General features: G+C 41.0%; 1 protein-coding gene across 1 annotated transcript in view; it reads left to right on the top strand.

Annotated features, from left to right (window-relative positions):
* The window catches only part of mad1l1 (mitotic arrest deficient 1 like 1), a 95,610-nt gene extending 83,532 nt beyond the window's left edge, over positions 1 to 12,078 (top strand). Inside the window, exon 18 of the mRNA XM_073477321.1 lies at positions 11,997 to 12,078. The gene's annotated coding sequence lies outside the window, so the exon portion shown is untranslated. The remainder of the gene's footprint in view (positions 1 to 11,996) is intronic.
* The last annotated feature ends 1,213 nt before the right edge of the window (positions 12,079 to 13,291 follow it).

The following is a 13,291-nucleotide window of genomic DNA, read 5'->3' as shown; positions in this document are numbered from 1 at the left end:
CTTATTGATTACAGATGAATAGCGAGGCAGAGAGGTGCTGATGTGTCACCTCTAATCTGAGAAGGAGGGTAATGCTTTTTGTGAATGGGACAGAGCGTCTCTGAACTATGGGTGTCCTTGTAGAGAGCGAAAAGTCCTGAGTCCTGTGTTATCTCCCAAGGGTCTCTCTGATCTTTCATTCTAAAGAAGTGAAACCTGTTCATGGAGTATGCATTAGATAATCAAGTATCTACTGCAGCATTTGATGGATTTGATGGATTTAGGGAGCAGCTAGGAAGGGACTTGGTGTTGGTGTTTACAGTAGCAAAAATAATTTTAAATGTGCGTTACGGTACGTTAATTTTATGACGCATCAAAGTTGCTCAGTTGAGCTGTAATTAAAAACAACTACCATGATTATTGGCCAGCATGGCAGCATGTGTGGTATAAATCATTCAATCACCTTTCAAACAACTCAAATACAGTTCAAAGTGCTGTACATGTACATGACAAAAACAAAAATACATCATTACAGCTGTTTATTATCCGTGATGTTGACTATCGCTCTCTTCTCATATCATTCCGGCTTCTTAGCTTAGCTGCCATCTCTGCTGGCTGAACAAGACAAAGATCCTGCAGCCACACTAGTGCGACAGTGCTAACATGCTAAGGTTTTGCATGTATAATGTTTACCATGTTCTCTATCTTAGTTTAGCCTGTTAGCATTCTAACACTTGCTAATTAGAAGTTAACACATTGTAGTTGAGGTTGATGTCGTTAGTTTTGCCGGTATTTTATCATAAACCAAAGTATCTGACAAATGAACATTTTGGCCTGATGATGGCCCTAGATGAGAAGTTGGAGGCTCACCAAAGATATTATACAGTTATTGTAACCCTGAGGGGAGCATAAATGTGTGGACAAAATGTCATGTTGCTTCATCTTTTAGTAGTCGAGACATTTCCTTGACATCCTCAGAGCTGCAGCACTAGCATCTATAAGGGGTCGGTATTTTGATACTTCAATTATTAATACAACCAATACACAAACTGGACTGGTACAATAGTAATCCTTCTCGTGTTATATTAAGCTATCGGAACATGAGCACACTTCTTAGTGCATGGCAGGGGGTCTTGTACAGTGTCATTTAGATTACGCATGCCTTTCCTTGCATAATCTCCTTTTATGATGCCCTAAAGTGCCTGTGTAACTACTTCACCAGAACTGAGGAATACCATAATTACGCCACACAGATTACAACTGATTTGGTTCCCTTTAGGTTCAAGAGCTGTATGAGGGAGGACAGCTTCCTGTACTCAGCTGCCATTCAGTGGATCGCTACCAATGAGCATTAAGATGATTAACTCTGTACTTAGCATTAAGTCCTAGCGTTAAGGCTGCATGGAACAGTAGCTATAATGGTGATGTTTCAGGTACTTTTCAATTAAGGATTATGGGATCAGTGCACACTTTACCTGCACTGGATATTGGAATGTTTTCTGAATTGATATCATTCTACATAATAAAGACAATCAATCAGTTCCTGCACATTTCTTTTGTTTACCATCAAAATCTGTCCTGTGGTAAAACGTGTTTGATCATCTGGTGGTGATGGAGATGTGTTCAGAAGCCTTTTAATGATACATTGAGCTCATTACTCATGACACATGACTCTCCCCCACACATATACATCATCAGACTCTTTAAATAATAAAAATATTGATATTGATATTTGTGATTCTGGCCCTGGTATTACTTGGCATCATACTGAAATCAGATTTTGTCACATTGCCCATCCCTACTGTTCGGCGCTCCTTGTTCATTCTCACAGCTCATCAGTCAACTGGCGTTAGCCTGTCTTTCAGCCTGGTGACATTTAATCTGCAACAGTTTTGGCCTTGTGGGACATGGTGTTTTTAAAGGCAGAAATATTAAGTAGACCGAAACAAAAATACATTTAAAACTGCACCATCCTTGTCTGGACAAAATGGAGTGGATCACACAGCATTCTGGTCAGGATTTCATTCATTTGTTTTTGGTAATGTGATTTTGAAAGGAAGGAGGAAGTTCTGATCTCGCCTCTCTATATAAACGTCAGAAATGCACACTTGTAGGTGTGCAAACGCACACACATAGGCTTTTCCATCCAGTCAGCACAATCTATAATTGATGCTGAGACTTCCTCCCACATAGCATGAGACAAACTACCCAGTTAGGCCACCAGAGAAAGGGTATGAACTGCTGCCAGCCACACAAACACATATGCACAGGAAGTGTCCATTTTGCTGACCAAGGGTTAAGCCCGGGTAAACAAGCTGTTGAGAACGGAGAACACGAGGGTGTATCGAGGATGCAGAGCAGTCGGGGAGGCCAGACAGTTTAGTTAACATGCGGAGACGGCTGAATTCTGCCTGACCTCTTTTTGTATCGAGGTAAGCGATGTCGGCTGAAGAGCCATGAGACAGAGGAGCAGCAGAGAGCAGAAACAGATACAGTAGCAGTAACTGGTTTGTACTTAACCTACTTTTGTAGTAAATACACTTGTAGTAGCTAACGTGAAATACGCAGAAGGAACTGTTAGGAGTCTGTCGGCCTCTTTTCCATTTTGCATCATTCATCGCCTTCCCTGACCGCGCTCGAGCTCTCAGTGCACCCTTCACACACGCCGCTGCCTCGGCTGCTGAGAACAATCCTGTGGAATATTCCAGCACTCAGCATCATGACCGGCTCGCTTTCCAGTCATGTCACACTCAAAGATTTATAGGGTACAAACCGTCATATGGAGGGGAGGGAGACTGAGGTGGACTCTAACCTTGCTTTACTGAAAGGGTGACTGGTTACGCTGGCTGGACCGTGGTGGTTTCAGGATATATTGCGTAGAGGCACACGTTTTCTGAGAAAGAAAAAAAAAAAACGTGTGAAAAACCTTGAGTGTTAAGAACCGGTCTCAGTACTCTGATACACACAAACAGACAGCGGTGCGTCACCTTTCTCACACACTCTGCTTAACAGCAGGGTACTGAGGCTCTCGACAGGAGTGTTTTTTGGTGTAACATCCCCATTATACACACCGTCAGAAGCAGCCAAACTTGCTTCTAAAAAGACAAAAAAAAAGTCCAGCATCCTCCGACTCAATGACGACGATGCTGTTGTAAAACCGACATCTTGCACCAGCCAGCCAGCAGCTTGTCGGAAATAAACTAATGGCAGCAAGTAAGGCAAGTTGACAAATGTATATTGAAAAAGTTTAAAGCCTCAGCAACAGAAAACAACATCTTTATTGTGTTTCCGATCCTCGATTCTCCTCTCTGTCTCACAAATATCCAGAGTTGAGCCTAAAAGATACAAGAAAGATGTTGTATCCTGTTGGAGTGTTAAAGCTTTTCTTTCTACGTCTGTCAAGAAAGCTGGGTTTCCAATCCCGTTTGTTTGGTACTTAACAGATTTCAGTGACATCTGGTTAGGGGGTTAGGCCACGGGCCAAAGAAAAAGTGGTTACGTTTTGGTGCAGATCCAGAGTTTACTGACTAATACTCTTATCTGAATAACATGCTGTGCATGCATTCATTGTTTGCCAGTGATGTGTGTGTATTTTGATCCAGATGCTGATTACCCTATTGAATAGTTCTCTTAATTAAAACACCAAAAATGAGATGATTGTACAGGTTTGGTTAAAGTATACACTCAATTTGTGCATTCTCATTTGCTGTGATTTAGTTCCAAATGATTTGTTATTAATTGGCCACATCTGCTGCTGTTTATTTCTGAGGGAGCTGCCGTCCAAGGAATAATCCGGCACAAAACTCCTGTTAAAGCCTTAACAACAAACAAAATATGATAGTTGCCTGCCTTCAGTCTTTATACGGTCTCTTTACTGTAGCTTCATATTTAACATACAGACATGAGCGGTATTGATCTTCTCATCTCTTGGTGAGAAAACAAGCATATATCTCAATATGTCTGTCTTCAAATGTAACTGCTATATGTCACGACCCTCAGCCAGGGGGACTTAAAACGAAGTCTAAGTAACTCTGGTTTTTGTCTTTGAACTCACCAGAGCTTTTGCTGAGATCTGGGAACACAGCAAACGTCACTACTACAAAGTTAAACAGTGAGCAGCCAGACGATCAGACAGGCTGTAAACAAGCCAGTAAACAGTTTAGTCAGATTATTTAATGCACTTCATTTGGAGGTAAATGGTTTATGTGAGAGCTCCAGAAATGTCAGTATTAATCCCTCATTGGACAGGAGCTGTGTGCATGCTCAGCTACGGGAAGTGCTGTAGGTCAAAGCTGCAACAGGAAGTCATCTCATAAACTGATGGATGTTTTGAAAAAACTGTTTGGATGAATTTTTTTTCTTTTGCCTTCATTTAAATACATTTGGCTAATCTAGAGGTTTATTTAAAATCTGCGTGACCGTTCCAAACTGGCTGGTTTTCTCGCAGGGTAAAATGTTATCGTTAATAAAATTATTGTGTTACATCTCTTTTGTGAAAATACAGCAAAAACAGGGATACTAGCACGACAACCAAAAAAACAGAGGAGTAAAAGTGGAAGTGAGAATGAAGATGATTTATTTTGTGCTCAACATACTTTTGGCCCCAAAAAAATAAAATAAAAATGGCCAAAACTAACAAAATAAAACTATTGTCCCTTAGCACTGTAATAGATTTTTGTCTCCACACTGTGATAAATACCAACTCAAAACACACACACACACACACACACACACCCCATCCCAGCACCCAACTGTCCCTTTCTCTTCCCTGTGAATGATGAACAGCACTTAGGAGATGGGTTACACTTCTGGGCAGGTTGTAAGCGAGCCAGAAATATGAGCACATTAATAACAGGAGCACATTAAAATATGCACGTGCAGTTCATGGACACACTACACATCTCGGTGTGTAGCGGGGCGTCTCACACTCCGCCACTAATCCCATTACTATTCCGAACCGGTGTGGAAAACAGCAGCACCCAACAAAGCTGCAGGGAGCCATCAACAGAAAAATGATGATGAAGGAAAAGCAGGATGACAAATGGCCCGTGATGCCCATATGAGGTGCCGTACGTGTGTGTGTTGGGACTGTAAATCCATATAAAGTTGTAGTTGATTGTGAGGGAAACTCCTCTGAGGTAATGATGAAGAGTCTCTTATTCACTGTTCAGCACCCAAGGAGGACGATGGGATTGCATTTTGTTGCAACGAGGAATCAAAATGTGGTGTTGTTATCTGCAGTGAACAAAAAAATAGACATTGAATAAAAACAAGTAAAAATATGTGCCCGGTACTAAAATATATAACAATATCTATAGCAATATGAAAATGTTAAACATATATGTGCATGATACTAAAAGAAACAAGGCATTGATTTAATCCAGCGCAGTTTAATCTAATGCACGTGAGCCTCACTGTTTACCATTCACTCTATGTACAGTGTCACAGCTGTATTAACTTACTGCTACGCAAACCCACCTAGCGCTGATGTGTCATTTAAAAAGCATTTAACTGGCAAAACAGTGTCATTCGTTGCTTTTATTTGGCACTTTTCGACGGCGGATCAGTTTTAAACACTGTACGGAGTAATAAAACATGACCGAGCAGCCACATCGAGCTGTTAGATGAAGAGCTGAAGGTGACAGGCTGCACACCTTCAGCTCCTCAGCAAGTTAACCAACTCCATGTCCTGCTGCTGTGTGGAAAGTCTCGCAGCATGAAATCAGATCGCGGTCGCAATTATTTTTGACTGACTTCTTATTAAAACAGTGTTCGGCTTCACTCTAAACAGATACACCAGCTGGTTTTCTGGTTGTCACATTTCTGACGGAGAAAATACGACAAAGTTGCTGTTACTGTGAGTTTTCATGGTCTGGTTATTTGCTGTCGCCGTAAATGGACCCAACAAAGAGAGACAGCCAACGACTCAGCGGGTGTAGAGATATGAACCAACAGTACCTTCAAGTTAACGTTCCTGTTTCATCCCAGGGTCACGATTCTCCCGTATTTCTCCCGATTTATGACAATTTTTCAAACTTTCAAACGTCTGATGTTTCTGTTACCTTGAAAAACATTATAGATATCGCTGGGTTTGATGTTATGTAACTACACAACTCAACAAAAACACATATTGATGTATAACTGTTTCTGGCTATTTTAATGTGGAAATGTTACATATTATATCTTTGAGGCCTCAGAGGCCTTAATCTTACATGCTGTATGTCCAAAAACAGTTTTATCTTCTTTTGAAAAGTGGAAAATTATGCATAAAAGCAGCTCTATCATTTTACTTCATATTTCCTTATACAAGAAGCGCAGAGAATTCAAAGTTCTGTTCAACTTTCATGTTTTCCTTCTGACTGCAAAGTTCTTGATTCTGCTTTGAAACGCTCTCCAGCTGCTCGGCAAGCGCTGTCACAGGCAGCTTCTCTTAATGCCGTATGTATCCTTAAATTTTCCAGGCTATTTTTGGATTGCTCCCAAATAATTTAGGTATTTATGTAACACAGAGATATGGACGTTAGTGGTGTACAGTTCTCCCTTTGTTGCCTCGAGCCCTGACAGAGATGTACTCGACAGTCTTTATGATGCTTTGGGTTCATCGTTTAAATTTGTCTGCTTAAAGGCTTGAAAATTCAGAAACTCATTTCTCTGCCGGAGTTCAAAGCCTTTCGTCGGAGCGGCGCGAGATGAATCCATGGGACTTGTCATCGCTCTGAATAAGTTGTTGGTTTTGGGGCTTTTTGGGATGCTAGTCCTTTGTCTCGCAGTCTTTGTGTCTGTCTGTCCGTCCCCAGAACCTCTTCTATTATTTATCTAAAACTTCATCCACAGTATGCTTCCACCTTGTCGGTGAGGTCTCCCTCGCAGATTTTAGATTTCAGATGCTGTAACCTGGTTAAATATAGATTTCAACAAAAGAAAAAAGGAAAAAAAGTGAATTCCCTTTGCCTGTGTTTCTACTATGAAGCCTATTGATTCCCCAGGACGCAGAGATGTCAAACTGTGGACGAGCTTGTGAAGAATTAATCTTTCCTCGGCGTCTCGGGACCACACATCAAACCGTATTACGCAGTCAGTTCTGAACAGTACAAAACTACTCGCCCCCTGGTGTATACGCACTCACACACACAAACACATACTTTACAGGGCACAAATGACACACGAGATTTGTGCAATCGATGAAAGTGAGTCATCTGGATTAGATTAGATTACGGAGTAGAAGAAGTGAGGAGGAAGGAAGGAAAGAGGGAGAGAGAGGAGGTGAAAGAGAAGTCGGATCAAAAAGCGGCTCGCTCCGAGGCAAGAACAACTACATGTCTCACGACGGGAGCGAGCGAGTGTGCGTCTGTCTGTCGTCGGCACGATTCAAAGACATCCGTGAGAATGTAATTTGTTTTGACTCCCAGTCTCACCCATCTCCACTCGGCCGTTTTACAATCCCCTCCCCCTCTTCCCCCCTCTATCAGAGTGATTGACTTTTACGGAAATAAGGCTTCAACATCACACAAAATCACACATCCCTGATGGGGATCACAGGCTCTTTTCTTCCCCCTCCCCCCCCAGCCTCCCCCCACCCCAGGGTTTTTAAAAGAAGGAGGGTTGTGGGGGAGTTTGGAGGTTGAGCTGACGTCCAGACTTGGCGTGATGGACGTTTCTATAAGAGATATGGAAACACGGAGCGTGACGGACATTTCTATTATAGAAATATTCCGCTGCGTGCTACCCAGCCTGTGGTGTTGACAGAGAGAGAGAGAGAGAGACATTCACTGCTGTGTTGTAGAGAATGGGAACTGGGACAAAATTGGAGAAATAATAATGCTATTGATACAAGTTCTTTTATTTATACTTATCACGGTATAAAATCTTTGCCTCATCTGTCTCTGTCTTTTTCCTGCTGCAGAGTCTCTGGCTGTCTGTCTGTCTATCTCTGTCTCTGTCTTCGCAGTGTGGGGGTTACGCCAGAATAATAGGCACTGCTGATATAAATCTCCTCCATCGGCCCCGCGGTGCTCCACTTGTCACTCCCCTGCAGAGAGAAGTGAACATGTGAGATGCCATGGATGATCCTCTGTGGCGAAGCAATGTATGGTTACGTAATCCATTTAGTATTCAGAGAGGAGAGAAGGGAAGAGGAGAGAACGGGGACAGAGAAAAGATGGGAAGCAGTGGTGGGAAGAGTCAGAGCTACATGAAAGAGAGTCGAGTAACTGAGAGCAAGGCGCAGAATGGAAACATGTCATTGAATAATATATAACGTGTACTATGCAGATTAATTATACATAATATATGCTAAAGTCACTCTGACCTCAAGGTCCACGATCTCCATTAATGGTAATCATGATAGTTGTTACAGCTGCTAAATGGTTCTTGAGGTGAGATTGTTTCCAACTGCTGTTTCCAAGGTCAAGAATAAACTCTGAACATCAGCTATTCTACACTGGCTATAGTTTTTCAGTAATTATTTTAAATCATTAAAAAGGGTTGGATAAGATTTTTTTGAAGTGGGGTTGCATGAAGTACTTATCCATAATCAAAAAGAAAATGTGTTTGGCACGATCAGAGATCTTCCCCAGGACCTCTCCGGGATGAAAGGGATTTTTTAAGCAAATGACGAACTGAAGCGAGCGCCAACTACAACGGAGCGCTTCTTCTCACCATGTTACCATACTTATCTCTCTCTCTCAGTGCTGGATACTCTCACTGGCTGGCTAGGCCTATTTACTGGAGACCTAAAAAAAAAAAAAAAAATCTGACATTGTAATATTCATCCCAGATAGCAAAATTGTACCAGACATGTTCATCTGGCCCACATACTGCATGGGATGATGGCACTTGGGCAGACCGCTCCTGTTTGCAGATGTTCCCAGATCTGGCAAACAGGAGTGGACTGCCAAGAAGCCATGGTTCCAAGTGGTATGTGGGCCAGATCTGGGCCACAACAATTTTGCTATCTGGGATAGTAAATGTACTACTGATGCAGGAAACATCATGTTTTTTCCCTGAACAAAAAAATCTGTGGAGAGGAGCTAGTTAGTTAGTTAGTTAGCTAATGTGTTAGCAGACAGTGGGCTGCAGCGTCCTGCGACGTTTTGGGCTAAGGGAGCTAACAGCTAATGGAGCTAAAAGCTAAACACACAGCAGGACTGAGAGTTTCTGCTCAGAGCAACATGAAGCCTTAAACAGTGAACTGCAGTTTAATCTGCTAACTCCACAAGTTTACAGTGAAAAGTACTTCAGCTGATAAAAGAAGCCTACTTTGAATTCTTACACTTTTAACTAATAACTATAGATGATAACAACAAAGTAAAGAAGCAACATTTTGATTTCCGTACGGTTAATAGGCCTGTTGTCCATTCAGCTACAGTAGATGGTGATCGGCATATCCCCAGTCTGGAGAAGCCAAAAGGAAAACCAGTACAGAGGCTAAGCAATGTACTGTTGTATGCTATGTTTAGAATATTTTCAACGCTTTGTCTTGCAATCAGACAGCCCTTTCCAACTGGAGACTGAAGCTATTTATTAATCTATACTCTCTTCAAAGCCACAGGACTCCTTTGATAAAAAACATAATTTGGATCCAAACAAACCCTTTAAAAACACCAAAGTCACGCAGTAACAAAAACAAAATCAAGGCAGTGGTGGACCAGCAGCTCCTATGTTCTGTGAGGTAAAAATTACTGTTTTTGTTAAGGAGTCTGGTTGTGCACTATATGGCCAAAGGTATGTGGACATGCTTGTTTTTATTCTTTTATTCTTTTTGTTGTCTGGGGCTGTTTTTCATGGTTTGTGCTAGTTTCCTCGGTTCAAATGTAATGCTGCAGCATGTTACATAACAGTGTTTTAGACCAGTGATACCCACACTTTTTTTTTCTAATGACCCCTTTTACAAAAGTCAAGTGTATATCACACATACTTGTGCTCTTCATAATAGATCCCATTTTTATGAGCTTTTAACATGTGAGGCAGCCAATTTTCAGGCCTTTAAAAGTGTCGAATCTAGTATTTCACACAGAAAAGCTAAGAACAGAGAAAAAGAAAAGTACACATAACAATGTTGTTTTTATATTTCTCACTCATCCATAATCATCTGGGGACCGCTTGTGTGGTTGTGAATCACAGCTGTAAACAATAACATGCTCCTAGCTTTGCAGCAGAAGTTTGTTTAAGGACTTATTCTGTTTCATCATGCTAATGCCCCCCTGCAGAAAACAACGGCTATAAAGAAACGGTGACCTCAACCTCATCCAACAAATGGATTACTGACTGTGAGCCAGCGATATCACCCAACATAAGTAATTGACCTTACTGCAGCTTTTTTATCTGAATGGGAATAAATGCATAAAGACCTCACAGAGCAGCAAAGGTGTCGACATATATTGTTTTTTTAATCTACATAAATCACATGCAAGTGTAATGTTTGGCTGTCCACATACTTTTGGTCACATGTTTTTTTTCCTTAGATTGTTATGGATTATACCTGAATTAAAAAAAGTAATAAAAATGAATTATTTTTTAACAGAATTATTACATTTTATTTCAATATTGAAAATATTTACTCCTTTTGTTGTATTGAATTTCAAAATAAAAGCCTTTTGAAAAAGCAAGTACGTGATTTAATTAAAAGATAGTTAATTGCCAAATGTATTGATATATATATATATATATTTTATTAGAGTTTTAATTCAGCATTTTATGATTGTTTTTTTAAATATATAAATGTATTAATTTTATTATAATTAAACACTGAAAATGTCTATATATACTTTGATGGCACACGTTGAAGGTATTAAATAAGATGTCAGAGGTAAAACCTGTCAGATGAACGACAGACAACAGTGTTGATGGTGTTCGATGTACATCAGAAAATTACATCGCACTTCTCCAGAGGCTGACACACACACACACACACACACACCGTTATCACACCTGTGTATGTATTTGTTTTTCTGTGTGTGTGTGTGTGTGTGTGTGTGTTTAGTCTCTCTCTCTCTCCCTCTCTCTCTCTCTCTCTCTCTCTCTCTCTCTCTGAGCGGGCAGTAGGCCAAAGAGGGTTTTAACACACTTAATGGGATTTCACACTCCGAAGTACACACACGTACACACACTCGGACACACAATAATGTTGAAGATAAACATGTCTGAAAGCTATGTGTGATCCCAGACAAATAAACACACACCCACACATGCACACTCTGATATAAAAGGATTTGTCAGGCTCCCACATTCTACACATGCAAAACTAATGGACTCCAATATCCTCACAGTCACGTTACTGTGACTCACTCATTTCCAAAAGACGCGACTTTACACACCTGCCAGAGTGGAAACACAGGAGCACATACAGCTGTCCTCCCCTTTAAATCTGTCATTATATGTGTGTCAAGCATCAGTGTTGCAGTAGTCCTACAGTGATCATTGTGACCCGGTACTCTCCAGGTGGTGCTACAGGTATTACAGGAGTTCCCTGTTGCAAATCGGTCTGTTGAGTATAAAACACTTGGAGCATAAAGATCTCGAAAGGTGACTCGGAGAAGTCTGTAGCATGCTTTTTTTTTGCAGAGGAGGTCAGTTCAAGTAACATTGGATTCACAGTAGTTACTATAGATCCCAATGGTGACTCAGAGATATAAAAAAAAAAGAAATGTGTCAAAATCTGTATAGAAACTTCTCAAACTGCTCCTTCACCATGACCTATTTTTCCACTGTGGATCTGTGCATTCAGCTTGTTCCAAACAGTCATTGCTTTGCCAATACAAACTAAATACAACACTTCTGATAGAGCCTTTGAGCTCCACTACAGGCACAGTGCTACATAAAAGTAGTGTAAATAGCTTCAGTGTGTTGTGTGTGTTGAACAATATGCTGCCGGAGCAGTGTGAGAAGTTACCGTGGACGTTTTGACACTTTTTTTAATCCATTGTAAGGGCCAAATAACACCATCATTTATATATTAATTTAAATAGAGTCACTGAAATCTGAAGACTCATATAAAGTGTTTGTTTCTTCTGTTCTAGGTGCAGCACTGATGGCTGACTGAACGCACCTGTGAAGCTGTGGACTGGGTCTATAAGAGGCTCGACAGAAGAGCTATCATTTGTTTGTTCTCCATCTTTTCTGTCCTTTTTGTAAATAAATGTTATATTATTTTGCATCTAATCCAGCGTCGCGTCCCTCCTTATGTTGCGGCTCTCAAGCCGGTCGTAGCAGTGGTCATTATAGTTCTTACCATCATTTCCATCATGTTTTCTACATCGTTTTTGTTTGCCGAAGGTTGTACTTTAATTACATCATCATTGCACCGTCTTCTTCCGCAGTTGTTAAATGGCACCCGACCGGAGAAGCAATGCCACCAACTGTTTATCCAGATGTGCCCAATTTGCTTAACAGTGACTGGAAATGCAGATTTTCGGGGACATTTTCATTGAAATTTGCAGTAAATGTTGGTGGAAACCTTGTTACTGCCACAGGTTGTGCTCTCCTCTCTCTCCCCATGTTTCTTGTCTGTATCTAAACTGTTGTTATCCAATAAAGGCAAAATGCAGAAAAGAGGATATTTTGAAAATATTCCTTGTATTGTTTTATAATCCTGTTCTGAGGGATTATAAACTCATCCACACAGTTGTGTAGCGTGGCTTTCAATCATGTGACAGCAGTGAATTGTACAAAGAGGTTGTCTTGATTTAATTGTTGTCTGGTTAGAGGCAGCCAGTCCTCCCAGCAAAAAAATGACAATATTGGTTGACTGTGAAAGGAGATCATAACAATGACCCACATTTACGTGTCTTTATTAGGCGGCAACCTCTAGTAGCTGTAATAAATATTATGGCAGCAAATAAAGTAATCAGGTATCAAGTGTGACCTAACCATCCATCCCCGATGCTCCCTTAAAGGTACTATTTGTAAGAAAAATAGATTTTTGAGTCTTATTCCCAACGCTTTTGGATGGCGACCGGCCCGTCCTACAATGCCAAAGCGTCAGTTCTTGATGACACTCAAAAATAAACTTTGCTTACAAATAAGGGGACATCAGGGATGGTTGGTTGGGTCACACAAGCACAGTGCTTTCACCCAGGAGACTGCTGTGTGTGTCCAGTGGGGAACCAAAAGTAAACAGTAAGTTATTAAACTTTTTTTTGAGAGTCACTGGCAATTGACCTACAAGTTTTCGAGGATGTGTTGGTATTTAAATTCATTTCACTGTGCTGCACTCTGCACTGTACCTGCTGTGGATCCAAGCTGACTAAAGCTGCCAGTCTCCACAAATTAACAAGCCACAAACTTTCCAGTGGCACCTTTCATGCCTACCGGC

Source organism: Pagrus major, chromosome 1, assembly GCF_040436345.1.
Source record: "Pagrus major chromosome 1, Pma_NU_1.0".
Classification (NCBI taxonomy): domain Eukaryota; kingdom Metazoa; phylum Chordata; class Actinopteri; order Spariformes; family Sparidae; genus Pagrus; species Pagrus major.
The sequence above is the reverse complement of the archived record's forward strand: the minus strand, read 5'-3'. Positions and strand labels throughout refer to the sequence as shown.